Raw genomic sequence first — 14,644 nt, forward strand, 5'->3', positions numbered from 1 at the left:
ATGGATTCAGAGATCTTATGCAACTTTGAGATGGCTTGATAGACGGTCGGAGCGTTATCTGGAATGAAAATACAGCAGCTCGAATGGATCACCTTACATACTCCACCTCGATCTGCTAAGACCACATCTAAAACCATACGGTTTTGTAACGTCATAAGCCTATCCGCCTGAAGTTCTGTGGTGATATTACCAAGGGCACTGGCAGTAATATTAGCTGTCGATTCCACCACTCGAGTCAACTGTCTCAGGTTCCTACTATTAACCATAGGTCCCCAAAACGGGAGGAAACCCTTGAAAAAGTCTCCTGCCTCTTGACCGGCAGTGTCCTCTTCACTAATTACGCCTCTCACAACTCTAGTCTTGTGATAGTCTGCATCTACAGTGAACGTCGGAGGCAACAGATTTGCGATAAAACATGAGCCCACAAAGTCGGAGGGCAACCATGTATACGCACGATCATGGCAGACAAAGTATGTACCCTTGGCAGCCAGAAACACAGGGGACGAGAGCATCGGCAAGATATAAGTCTCGGAGCAAGCGCTCTCTCCAAGACGAGCTCTCGATCTTCGGCCACGACCCAATAAACAGAAATTACCAAGGTGGGGTTCGACCCATATCGGGGGCGAGCCTCTAAGCTGTTTTTCATTCGTGAGCGCACTATACTCGACCTTACTCAGGACCCTATAGGCTTGTCCCTCTTCCTCTGGGATGAGCGACGGCTCATAGATATCTCTATTTAAATCCTCTATCGCTATAGTCAAAGGCTTTTGATACAAGCCGGGACCAAAGTAGGGAGAACGTGGCTCTCGACTGGGGTAAGAATCTAGTGCGCTTCGAAACATTGTTTGGAATGCTCGAGCTGAACCCTGGGAACTATAAGGTAAGACCAGATATGGAATTCCCTTATCAGTGGTATGTGGCATTAGCCCACACACCCAACAATTAGTAGTGTTAACCACCAACTGGTGCTGATGAAGGAGCTGAATAAAGGAATTATTTCGGAATTCTGCACGTCTAGCCTGTTCGTGTTCGGGTAAGATGTGGAAAGAATGAGGGGATGCAGTGGAGGTGAGTTTAGGGTCAGAAGTAGGAGTAGGTATGGTAGAAGGTAAGAAGTACGACATCATGTAATACACCCCACCCGCCAATAGTGCATAAACAGTCAAAAACAATAGGAACACTTGAAACATAAAACATTTGGTACGAGTAAGTTGTTGCAGTTTGAATCTTTGCGCCTGAGCTTCTTCCAAGTCCATCAGCTTTGAAAACGCCATCCCCTATGACCGTCCACAACGTTTCTTGACGCACTTCGTTCTGTGTAGCAGTAGTCAATCCCTAGGAGTTCCCAGGAACCGACGGTCTTTAACCTAGCGTCAAGACCTGCTAACCAGAAGGAAGTACATGCGCGGCCCTACGGTCTTATTCACAATGTATGTACAAAAGTCTCTCAGCTGTGGAAGCAAAAACACATGTGGAACGAAACTCAATATAAAAAAAATCACAATGATACGGGTGTTCAGACTGATCGTGGCAAACGGGATAATGCAATTGTCAAGGGACAAAACGAAATTTCTTTATTAGTCTCTGGTGCTGGATCGCAAAAAGTATTGAGTTTTCCCAGGACGTGTCGGTTCGTCAAACAAAGGATCCGATGGAGGAACAGAGTTCTGCTGATCAGTCGAATGTTCAGGTCTTGAGTCTTTTGGTGGCAAATGTTCAACAATGTCTTTCTGCTGCACTGAGGATTCTCCGACAGGTTGTGCGTCGCTAAAAGGTACAAAAGCCTGCGATCCTTCGGTTTCAGCTGAAGCAATGCCCTTCCTCACCCACGAGTCTGCCGGTAAAGGTATAGGAACCTTCTTAGTATGAGTGGCGTGCACCCAATTTTTACGTCCTTCCAAACGAACAGCAGTTCTCGTGGCAAGGAGGACCTGGAAGGGTCCAGAAAACCGGGGTTCAAGATTCTTCTTGCGGGCAAAATTGCGTGTAACCACCCAGTCTCCCGGTTGGAGCTGGTGGCCTGGACCTTCAGTGCTTCGTAAACCTGTTGGTGAATTAACCTCAGTTTAGCAGTCAGATCATGAAGATAGTCAATCAACATTGGGTACTCAAGATTAGAAAACACACCCGGTCTAGGGACCCCCCAAACATTCGCAGGAGAGCCCTACTCGGGAGTGTACGGTTGCCCTTGTTCACAATAAAGCTAAGGGTAAAGCGTCAGGCCACGAAAGACCAGTCGTAGCCTGGATCTTTGCTAGCTTTAGTTTAAGGGTGCCATTATACCCTTTAACCGAACCAGCTGACTGGGGATGATTGGCGCTATGGAATTTTTGATTAATTCCAAGGCCCTTACACACACTCTTCATCACACTCCCCACAAACTCACTTCCGTTATCAGACCATACAATCCGAGGCATTCCATACCGAGGAAAGTATTCCTTCAGTAGAATTTTCGCAGTCGACAGGGCAGTGTTGTCTTTGAGAGGGTAGGCTTCAATCCATCGGGAGAACGCGCAAACCACAACTAAAACGTATTTCAGGTTATTGCATCGCTCCATATGGATGAAGTCTAGTTGAATCACCTCAAAAGGACATGAAGGGGGAGCAAAATGGCCAGGAGGGTTTGGGGTTCCCTTACCAGGATTGTACAACATACATACCATACAATTTTTAACCAATCTTTCAGCACATTTCATGATACCATCATTCTTCCACACAGGGGACAGCAACTTACAAATACCTTTCACGCTAATATGTGCTAACCCATGTGCCATCGTCACAACAGCTAGCACATACGCATCTGGCAACATCCATCTCTTATGCTCCGACAAATCAACCCAACAACCATTCGCATCCAACTTTCCCGTACTCTCTTTCCACTTCGTCTTTTCAGTCTCAGTGGCCTCATTCTGAATTGCTTTCACACTCTCGATAGTGTCCTCAAACATACCAGTCTATGTAGGCCACCTAACCAAACTCGTCACATACATTCTAGTGCTAAGGTTCCGGGCAGTCTCCTTAGCAGTCTCATCCGCAAATGCATTACCACGACCAACGTCATCCGTCACCTTACGATGTGCACTACATTTAACAATCGCTACCTGCTTAGGCAACGTAAGTGCATCATAAAGATCATTCACAAGCTGGCCATGCTGAATCTTCGTGCCATGCGACGTCATAAAACCTCTCTCTCTCCACAATCGTCCAAAGCTATGAGCGACGCCAAAAGCATATTGGCTATCGGTAAACACATTCACACGTTTCCCTTTCGTCAACACACACGCTCTAGTTAGGGCAATCAGTTCCGCAGCCTGGGCAGAGTTCTGATTCAATCTTGCAGCTTCCACAACAGTATTCAAAGTTACAACAGCATACGCAGTAGTCACATCACCATTTGGCAATTTAAAACATGAACCATCCACATACAAAGTTCCATCTGGATCTTCCAAAGGAGTGTTTTTAAGGTCCACTCGACCTTTTGTTTCCTCCTCAGTCCTTAAATAACAGTCATGTTCTGCTATTTCATCTGACTCCGTGCTAATTGGTAACAAAGTCGCCGGGTTCAGAACATTGCAACGTTTTATCTGAATATGACTTGCAAAAAGCGTCAACTTGTACCCAGACAACCTCGCACTCGTCAAGTGCTGAGTTTTCGTACGATTCAAAAGAGTGTCAACTGCATGCGGAACCATCACCGTAAGCATATTATCCATGACCAATCCTGCTGATTGTCGGATGGACACCGCAGCTGCCGCTGTTGCTCTCAAGCAACTCGGCAATGCTCTAGCTACCGGGTCCAAGGTCGAGGAAAAATATGCACATGGACGTTGCTTACCACCAAAAGGTTGCGTTAAGACACTCAAAGCACAACCTTCCCTCTCGTGAACATATAATGTAAATGGCTAGCTGTAGTCAGGGGTACCTAACACAGGAGCCGAACACAATGAGTCACGCAATTCAGAAAAACTCTTCTGACATTCTTCCGTCCATGGTAAAGGAGTTGAAACATCCTTGCACGTAAGAGCCACCAATGGTTTCGCTAGCAATGAAAAATTTGGAATCCATTGCCTGCAATATGACGTGATACCTAGAAAGGCACGCACATCTCTTTGGGTTGTTGGCACAGTCATTTGCGCAATTGCTGCAATTCTCTCTGGGGTCAACCGTCTTCCCTCCTTTGACAATAAGTGGCCTAGATAGGTTACTTCTTGACAACAATATTGGAGTTTAGAAGGTGACACCTTGTGATGTAAGTCACAGAGATGTTGCAACAACGACACCGTAGCAATTTTGCAGATGTCCTGAGTATCTGCAGCCACCAATAAGTCATCGACATATTGGATTAAGGCCGCACCAGCCGGCAACATAAACGCATCCAGTTGACCCTTCAAGGTTTGACTGTAGATCGATGGACTCTCACAATAGCCCTGAGGAGCACGTTTAAACCGGAAGCTACGGCCACCAAGAGAGAAACCGAAAAGGTCTCTGCTTTCTTCGGCAATCGGAATGCTAAAGAAAGCATTCTTCAGATCGATCACCGAAAACCGAGATGCAGAAGCTGGAATCAGAGTCAGGAGCGCCGTGATGTCAGGCACAACAGGGAACTGAGGAATCACAATTTTATTTACCTCCCGCAAATCGATAACAAAACGATAAACAGGCGGTTTCGAGGGATCGGTACGTTTCAGAATAGGCAGTACATGGCTGTTGCACACGTTCCCCCGAGTTTCTTCAATAACATCTTTCTCGATCAAATCATAGATGATCGCTAACAGTGCTCGTTCACCATCAAGAGATATTCGATACTGGGGAATACGTGGCAATCGCACATTAGATTTCAGCTGAACAACATAAGGGGATATGTCAAGCAGGCCCACGTCATTGGGACCTGTTGCCCACAAAGATGCAGGAAGAGAACTCAATTCCGGTGGAAGCTTATCGAGAGACAAGTACATAGGAGAGACAACCCTCTCACCCAAAGTAAGCTTTACTCCCGCAGGAGAACAGTACAAAGTTGCATACAAACGTTTTAGCAAATCCAGGCCCAAAAGATTTTCACCACAACCAGTAGTCAAAATCAACGGAGCTTGGAGCTCATGAGGCCCAATTGTAAGGGGCAAAGGGCGCAAAACTGGATTGCTAACAGGGGCGCCAGAGAATCCAACAGAAACATTTGTTAAGCCAGACAAAGGTGCGCCAGGAAGTTTCGAATGCATTATAGAACTTTTTGCTGCACCAGTGTCCAACAGAAAAGGCTCAACGATGCCCGATGTAGCAACTGCGACGTAAGGCCCTCTCTGATCAACCGGAACTGATACCCCTCCCTCTCCTTGTCTATGGCTGTCCTAGTAATTACTGTCGTCAGTTCCCTGATCGACGTAATAATCGTCTACATTGTACTGCGCAGATCGTCCTTGCGATGATCCACGTTGATCAAAACAGTTATTGGAATTTGACGAATTATCTGAACGATCATTTTGAGCACTGCGACCCCTACCACGTGATGTCTGCTGAGAACCACCACGACCTCCTCTGGATATGTTACCACTATTACGGTCATTTAGAACAGGACAGTTGAATTTTTAATGACCCTCCTGCCTACAATAGGCACACTGATTGTACCCTAACGAAGATCTTTGGGAAGAGGAGTCATTTCGCGATTGCGACCTATTTGATTGCGGCTGCGATCGATTTTGCTGCGAATCATTCTGATTCGAACGCGGAGGATAAGCCTGCTGCAACAACACTTTGGTTTTGAGTTCTTTAGTCTTTTTATCGGCGCGGTCGTTCTCTTCTTTTTCTCTGTTCTCGTAATACTGTGCCGTAGCCAATATTTGAGCAGAAGTAGAGACAGCCCACGCACTCTCGGAATTTTTCAATTTATTGCTCAAGTCGGGCAATAAATTAGAGACAAATTTATCCACAAACAACCGCTGACCACCCTCAGTGCCCATATCCTGACCACTATGGTCGATGAATGCCTCCTCAAATCTCGTAAATAAATCAGAGACACTCTCGTCCTTCTTCTGTCTACAAGCTGACAATTTGTCCCAGTTCACCCTCATAGCTGGCATAAGTGTTTTCATTAGGGTGATGATTCTCTGAGGGAGATCAGCAATCAACTGTTCGGGTTTAGCACCACCAGTTTGCAACCCATCCGCCACTACAAGGGCAGCCCAATCACCACCTAATTCGTTTGCATGATTTTCCTGACGAATCTTAGCCCATACCGGTTGCGGTACGACATTGCCAAACAGCATATCGATATCGGCAAGATTCATTATCGTAGCATCTACGAGCTGCGACAATCCCTTATAGTACCCTGCAGGATTTTTATGAGGGTCAGGCAAAGATTGCTTCACCTGCAACACTTCCGATCGTTTCCACAGGAGATGAATCCATACTCTCTGGAAGTGTGGCAGGATCGGCGGAGCTCGAGTAGCATCACCTGGCATGTACACTGGTGGAACCTCGCGCATGGGATACTGACCAGACGCATCTAACTGTCTTTCAACGTCCTCAACGAACAAGGCTTGAGGCATCGGAGAGGGACGGAGGGCCAATAATTGCTTGATGGCACGTCGAACATTTGTACCCACTACCATTCCGCTCGAAAACTGAAGCTGTAGGTTCGTCAAAGCAGCTAATACATCTTCCGATGCATCTGCCGATATTTGATCGCGCAGAGCCTTGCACATTTCTTCAAAAACATACCTCTGTGTTGGTATATTGAATTGATTAAACGTATTCAATACCGAACGCGGAGGATTTCTATAGGGGTGCAACATCCATGACATCGCCATATTGTACAACGCAGCACGTTCCCTATTACCAGGGAGCTGACTACGTCTTTGTGGACCGTCCGAATCAGCGGACTCAAGAATAGGTCCAAGAGAATTAGCAAAATTTGCAGCCATTGAAGGGGTACGACGTCGAGTAGTCGGAGAAGTATACGATAGAGTAGTAACAAGAGAAGGAGTAGAAACAGAAGAAGCAACAGGAGTAAGTAGAGCAGGAGCAGTAGCGGGATCAGGAGTATGTGGAAGTACAAGCGGGGGAGCAGTAGGAACAGCAGTAGGCAAAGGAGCAGGAACAGTCGGAAGAACAGGTTGAGGAGCAGGTACAGGAACAGGTACAGGAGGAATCGCAGGTGCAGCGGTACCCTGTACGTACGGAGGTGGTGACTTCATAAGATAGGACATTAAAGGATCCTCAACTAATTCCTCCTTTTTATCCGACTCCGTAGGCAAAGCAGGATAGCATTTATCTACAGACATACGCTGAAGCCTATCAAATACTTCCTTTTCCTTATCCTCCTTATCACGCTGAAACTGCTCTGCTTTCTTTACAATAGTAGCAACACCATCTCTCTGCTTACGTTTAGTCTGTCTGATCTCTTTCTGTCGGGCTTCTTTACGCCATAACCGAAAGGCATCAAACATGGCCGGCCTTGACTTTTTCTTAAACAATTTAGCCTCAAGATTATCTAAAATCGGGGTCTCAAAACTACCGTGGGGTGGCCAACTAAGGACACCATCTTTTTTGGTGTAACGAATCCAATATTCATTAAAAGCAATCGGGCCTAGCCCATGTTTACTATAGAGCTCATAAGTGGGAGTTCCAACCGGAGGTATCGGACAAGAGTCCTCCAGTCGGGAATCCGTACCACAACGTCTGAAACAACTAAACAGAGTACTACGACCAGGCATCTTGCACACTAGCCGAGTTCCACAAACGTCAAGGGTTACGGGATTTACCAAGTCCCTGCAAAGAGCAAAAAAACCCTCAGTCTTTGGAGGCTGCAGTCGTCAAATATCACAACAAAGTACCAAGAACCACAAATGCAATGGAACCATGCAACAACTAAGCAACCACAACCAAGAACTCTGGGAGCGACCCACAAATACTTAACTCAAAGATCGATGGCGTCACCAGGAAGGCCCGTCAATCATCTCGCTATACCAAGGTCTACGCCAGGCGCCAAAACAGGTCTACAGTCAGGGCAGCAGTCCGTCGCAGCCGTCAGGAGGCGGGAATCTTCGCGGGAAAAGTCGTCGGGCCACTTATTTCGACAACAGGATCGTCGAAGCGGGGTGCACCTTCCCTCGGAGATTTCACACGAAGTTCCTCACGATCGTCGGGCTTGGACCGGTACCACTGATGCAGCCCCACGTGGGGCGCCAACTGAAGGACTGGGTTATTTAGGACCCAGCGGTGCCAGGGGACAACACCTGAAACCTTCGTGGGTAACCTGCTCCGGCGTACAAATGACAGAGACACGGGACACTTCCTTCGGCGTCAAAGATTCGAGGTTTATTTACTGCAGGGAACACAGAAGTCACGTGAAGTACACAGCATGTAAGTTTGCGGGATCTGATTCAATTTGCTACTGTGGATCACTCCGTTTATACACATTTCTCTCATAGGCTAACATGGTACACAAAGGTTTACAACTTGGTTCCCATCATTATTCCCGAGAGGGGTTGCTTTGATGTATTCAAGGTCCGGAACATAAGTACGGAAACATTTGGCGGTTCCCAACTGTAAAAACCCATCTTCCCACCATTAGTACATTCCAATCGGCAGTAAACAGATCGAAGAAGGAACAAGGACAGGTGCAGAGGAAGATGGAAACAGTGGGGAGATCGGAAAGGGTGTAAAAGGGGAGGTATCGGGAAACACGAGCTACAGGCATCAAAGGGACGTGCCTAATGAGATGCACGGCTAAGACAATAGACCGGCACGGCAAGATGAGCCTCGAGCGGGGCCGTCTGCCTTACAGTGTCATCCCCCTCATCATAAAGACACTTTCAAAGGAAATGTGTCTTCCGCAAATGTCTTGGGATTCCCAGGGTAGCAAAGCGGACAATGTCCGTTCGCTGGCTACTTGAGGGTAAGAAACAAAATGGATGCCGTATCTAAAATTGAACCCGTGGGTACAGATAGAAAAACCCACGAAACAGACGAACGGTTTAGGTTAGCACAGCGAAACTGCGTACACCCACTAAACTCGTCATTTGCGGTTCATAGATACCAGACTCGACCATATTCGTGCGAGTCGAAAACACCACTTACAATCGTCACGGAACCTCACACCCCTCCCCATACTCCAAATGCAGATCTCTCTAATCGACCCAGGTATGACCCAGCCTGCCCTGTCCCTCCAAAACTCGACAGCCAATACACATAACAGCAGAGCACACTGGAAGGCTTAGGCAAGAAAATACTGACTTTCTAAAAGTGATATTTTCAAACACAGAATAGAAAAATAACCTTTACTAAAAGATGCATTTTAATATCATGAGCTCATGCATACTAGATTTGTCTTTCTACCATGTTCCTTTGGTCAGTTAGGAGTATATAATGTAATAATCAAACTGCCCGTTCTGGCCTACGGAGAACAGGTAGCCTTGCAGTAGTGAAAGACGGGATTGGGTTTAATTCACTACCAGGACATGCTACACATACCAAGACATGTCCTACCTTACACATACAACGCACTGTACCATGGGGGTGACTCATATGATGCCAAGGGAAGGTTCAGGGGCTGGGAAGTATGTATACTTCACAGCCAAGATGGCAGTTCGGGACTGCACGCATACTCTGCAGTGGCAGGTCTGAGACACGCTTTACAGCTGCTTCTGCGGGTGGCGCAAAACAGTGCTGCAAGCCCACAAGCAGTATTCGGTTTACCCGCCCTGGGCACACATAGGCCACGCTACTAGGGACTAACTGGCAAACCAAATGAGCCAATCATGGACATGCCAATTCACATAGACATATTTACAGAGGGAGCATTCGCGCTGTGGCACTGAATGGCAGTGGCACAGTGCCCAGAGCATCTAACACCAGTGAAAACAGAGGAGACAACAACGAAAAATGGAGGGGAGACCCACACCAATGGTGCCAGGTCTAACAAGTCCACCCTCTCTAGTGTCGTGACTCTTAAGACCAATTTCCCTTTTATGGACTTGTGTTGATTGAAAGCAATGAATCTAGTCTTATTCTCATTAATTTCCAAACCGTAGGTTGTATAGAACTCCTCAAACTATGATATCATATGTTGAAGTTCACTGGGGGTTATAGAAATTAATAGTGTATCGTCCTCAAAGATCAACATATTGTAACTGTGGTGTGGGCAGCTACAGGATTTTGGGTATGAAAGGGGACAATGTCATTGTGTCATAAGGGAGACAATGTGGGGGCCAGGACACATGCCTGATGGGCACCTTTATTGAAGGGTTTCTGATTGATGAGCTGGTCCTGGCTACCGCATCGTTATTCTTGCATAATTGCCTCCATGCAAATGCACAAACTGGGCAAGGATATCTGGAAGCATGCCCATTTTATAAAGAATCTGCCATAATTTACGACAGTTGTGAGAAGTTGGTTATGCATATGCTGTCCACTAGTTATAGTGGGCACCTTGCACCAGTCCAAACAACCCCTTAGAGGTGCTAGGTTAAAGACAACCTTAATTGAAAGCTTGTCCTAGTGGTAGCGATGGGGAACAGCCTTCAGGCTAAGTCTTAAAGGAATGTAAAGCAGCTTGTTTTACCAGTCTATGATCGCGTGAATGACCAAATGAAAGGAGAACCACACCAGGTATATATACAAAATATAAGTATTTATTCTAAACACACCCTACTAGTCTCTTTATGAGGCCAGAGGTCAAAGCACATACATAACACTTAATAGCACAAAGAAACTTAGCACAATATATGTCAAGCCCTAGGGGCGTACCAAACCATATATCAATAAAGTTGTATAAGAACCACAACTTAACTAAACACAAGGCCTAGAGCCTGTATAAGTGCTGGGTCCACAAGGAACAACCAAAGGTAGTGATACAGGGGACCCACAGGGACGCGTGCAGTGTCTGAACACAGCCTCAAATCGCTGTTATCTTCAATGGGAAAAGTTGCGGTTGAAAATTTAAAGATTCGGGACACTTGGAAGAGCAAACCCCTTTAGACTTAAAAGGTTCTAGGACGAACACCCACGGGACCACCGGAGTACGCGAGTTAACTCACCCAGGGAAGCCGAGTGCATGGGTGTCTTTTGGTGTCAGGAATCGTCATCGTTTTCAATGGCGATCTGCTGCAAACTGCTGCTGCCATTAAAGAGGAAAGTGTTCCGGTGGATACAAGCCTGGATCAAAGATGACAGAAGACTTTAAAGTAGAGGGGACAGAGTCTGGGTCTCTATCCAGTGACCAGGGGGCACGATAGATGAATGCCCACCGATGTCGGGTGTTTCATGTGAAAGAGTTGAAGCTTGACTCTTCAGCCACGAGGACCAGGAGGCGTTGATGATGACCAGGAGCTGGATTTGAGCTATCCCACAAAGGATGTTGAGTGCTGCGGTGTCGGTGCCCAGATTGGACCCAACAAGCCTTGGCAACAGCAACCCACATAGAAAGAAGAGAGATGCTTCGGTGCAGACCAGCAAGGTCCGATGACCTCACCACGCGGTCAGGAGTCAGGGCATGTCTGGAGCAACCAGGGAAGCCCAAAGAAAATCTGAGTTGGCTTCACAGAGACCCACCAGTCAACACACCAGAAATCACAAAGGAGCCCCAAGCAGGCGCACTCAGAACTGGGTACCGGAACACTTGTGGAGTGTAGGCCAGCAATCTTGGGTGCAGATGGTCCTCGGGGCTTGGGCTACAAGTAACCCGAAGCAAAGCCTCAAAGAACGTTCAGAAGCTGATGCACTTGCAAATGTGCATGGTGTCCAGGAGTTTCGGTTCCACGTCACTCACAAGGAACGTGGGTCTCAGCTTTGCTGGGGACTCGGTCAGCCTCTGAGAATTCTGGAAATCCACCTCCTGGGCTGCAGGTACTTCAGAGTCCGTCTGGAGCTTCAGAAATGCAGACCGGCAAATGCTATGTTGGTGCCTGCTAAGCAGGGGAGTAACTCCTTTACTCCAAGGGAGATCCTTCAGTCATCTGGCATTGAACAGATCGTCGAAGTTCCAGGATTCAGTTGCAGAATTTCACCCAGGGATATCTAAAGTCCTGTTCCAAGAGGTTCCTTACTTATGCCTAAGGAAGGGGTTGGACTAACTCTGGGGAACCACCTATGGGAGGGTTTGGAAAGAGGAGTGACTACACTCATTTCCTTTGTCCAGTTTCACGCCAGAGAAGGGGATGGTAGCCCCTGCAACCGGTTTGAACTGGGCTATGCACAGGGACACCAAATGTGCCCCCAGTGCAGACTTCAAAGCACTCTTGAAGTGCACCCAACCAGCCCCAATCCACTAAGGCCAGTCTGGGAGGTTATTACAACCTCCCTGTGACAGGAAACCTATTGTCCAGGTCTCCCCTTGTGGAGTTTCGGTCAGCAGCAGGAGTCCAGACTCGTGTCCGTGGCTGCAGCATCCATTTTGTGATGGCAGGATTCTTTGAAACTGCTGGTGGAATTCAATTCCCGCCGCCAGGACTGGCGGTGGGGGGTAGGATTCCAAAGTGTTTGACACCAAACACGACATGTTTCCATGTAGCCATCCCAAAGTTAGCATTTACCGTGAGGTTATACTGCACTTAAGAGTATATGGGCTGGCTACATCACAGAACAGCCCCAGAGAATAGGTTCTGAAGACTGCAGAGGGACACTGCTCATGCATGGGTACCCTCTCACAAGAGAAACCAAGCACCCTGCCTTCAGAATTGCTATTGCCTGCCATAGGGGTGACTGATAGGTTTCTATGTGCAGTGATTTAAGGTAGATATAGGTAACCTATATCTCAAATCTCAGTAAGGGGTGCATTCACCAACTTACCCAGGCTGCAGTAACAGTCATGGGGTGTCATTTAGGAAGGCTTCCCAGTGCTGGAATTATACATCTTTCAGCCCCTGGTAGGCCTCTGTGGTACCTATGCCCTCAGTGTACTATATACCAGGGACTCACAAGTGTAGCCCAGTAACCAAACTGGAGTGTACCTAAAGTACATGGAATAAAATTTGGAGAGGAAGCAACTAGGCTGGGGTCCTGGATAACAGGGCCCCAGCCAGACTAGAGTCGAAAAACAGTGAAACATTAGGAAAATGTGGGGGTAACCATAGGAAGCAGATCTTACTCTCCTACAACAGGGGACCATTGGTTTGAGATTGACAAAGGCAACATAAAAGCTACCCCTGCTGATACCCGCCGTCTTCCAATATAAAAGCAGAAATCAGAGGACCTAATCAATCATGCTGGTTTTCTTGGGAAAACACCCTTGCAGGGGAGAAAGTATGTTGTAGTCGGTGATGCAGTCCTGGAATTTATTTGAGAATAACCAACTGAAGATTTTTTGTACACAGTCAATCAAGCTGAATGGTCAATAGATAAGATGTAGACATCTAACCATTTTAAAAATAGGTATTACTAACATGCCAGTCCATGACTCCAGAACAGAAGCACATTTAGTGACGCTAACCAAGGCACAGATATAATTGGTCCATTTGCCTCTGCCATGAATGAATAGTTCAGCTAGAATAAAGATACAGAAAATATGCTGTTCCTAACCTCAAGACAAGGGAAAACTAGGGGAACCGGTTTTGCGTGGTCATGAGATGTAGGAGGACGGGGATTCCTTCTCTTGGAATTTTGGGCCCTCACACACCCAGGTAGGTGTCATGCTTCATCATAGGACTGCTCATTGTCCAGTCAGCACTGCAATACCTGATCGGTTCCCCATGAGGGGCTCTTTGGCGGAGATCTTTTCTTCCAAATTGCCGTTTGGTGTCTTGTGGGTGAGGGACCTAACCAGTGTACATGAGTGAGTGGAGGAGTGTAACCGGAAGGAAGTTTAAAACAGGTTTGGAAGTACCAACGAAAACAATTATAATCAATACCTCTCCCAACCTTATTAAAAGAAACAACAGCGCATGTCTGAGGTTATGTCTTAGGTAGGGCGCTCTATTGTGTGGTCAACATGTTTCTCGCCTAGTAGTCAATCAATCTGGTGGCTATTCGTCAGGACCATATAAAATCAAATCGATCTACACACAGGTGGTTATATGGTGAAAACTAACTCTTTAAACCAGCCTAACACATACTAAGTATAGTACCTGATAGAACATGTGAAACCTGGTGAAGAAATTAAAACAAATATTAAGATCTGAGACATCAGTATAAACAAAACTCTTGTGTTCCCTGCATGACAAGCTCACAGGACACAGAGGTGAATGGTAAAACATACACAACGTGAGTGCTGTGTGGGTGAATCTCCCAGACCTTTTATCGTGAGAATTATACGGGCACGTTTGATGAAACACAACCATGGTTGCAGAAAGAAATGATGAACTCACCCCAGTCGGGTTTCTCATTTTACTTCATCAATACCCTGCAGGTATCACACAAGGAATTTCCCTATGTACTGTGTGGGTTGTAGGTTAAAAGAAAAGGAGATTAGAGCACAATATGTTGTAGGTATATGATTAGGTATATGGAGCAGTGAGAGAGTTGTTTAACAAAATCAACAGTAAACGAGAGACAGTCGTTTTTATATGTTATGTGAACGGACTTGCCAGATCATATTGTGGTTAAATAGACATGATCCAGGTGTAAAGCTTGTTTGCTAAAAGTTGTGTGTGTCCTGTCCAGACTGATCTTTGTGTAAATACCACATGTCAGGTTACAATAATCTAGAAACATT

Source organism: Lissotriton vulgaris, chromosome 3_1, assembly GCF_964263255.1.
Source record: "Lissotriton vulgaris chromosome 3_1, aLisVul1.2, whole genome shotgun sequence".
NCBI classification, from domain to species: domain Eukaryota; kingdom Metazoa; phylum Chordata; class Amphibia; order Caudata; family Salamandridae; genus Lissotriton; species Lissotriton vulgaris.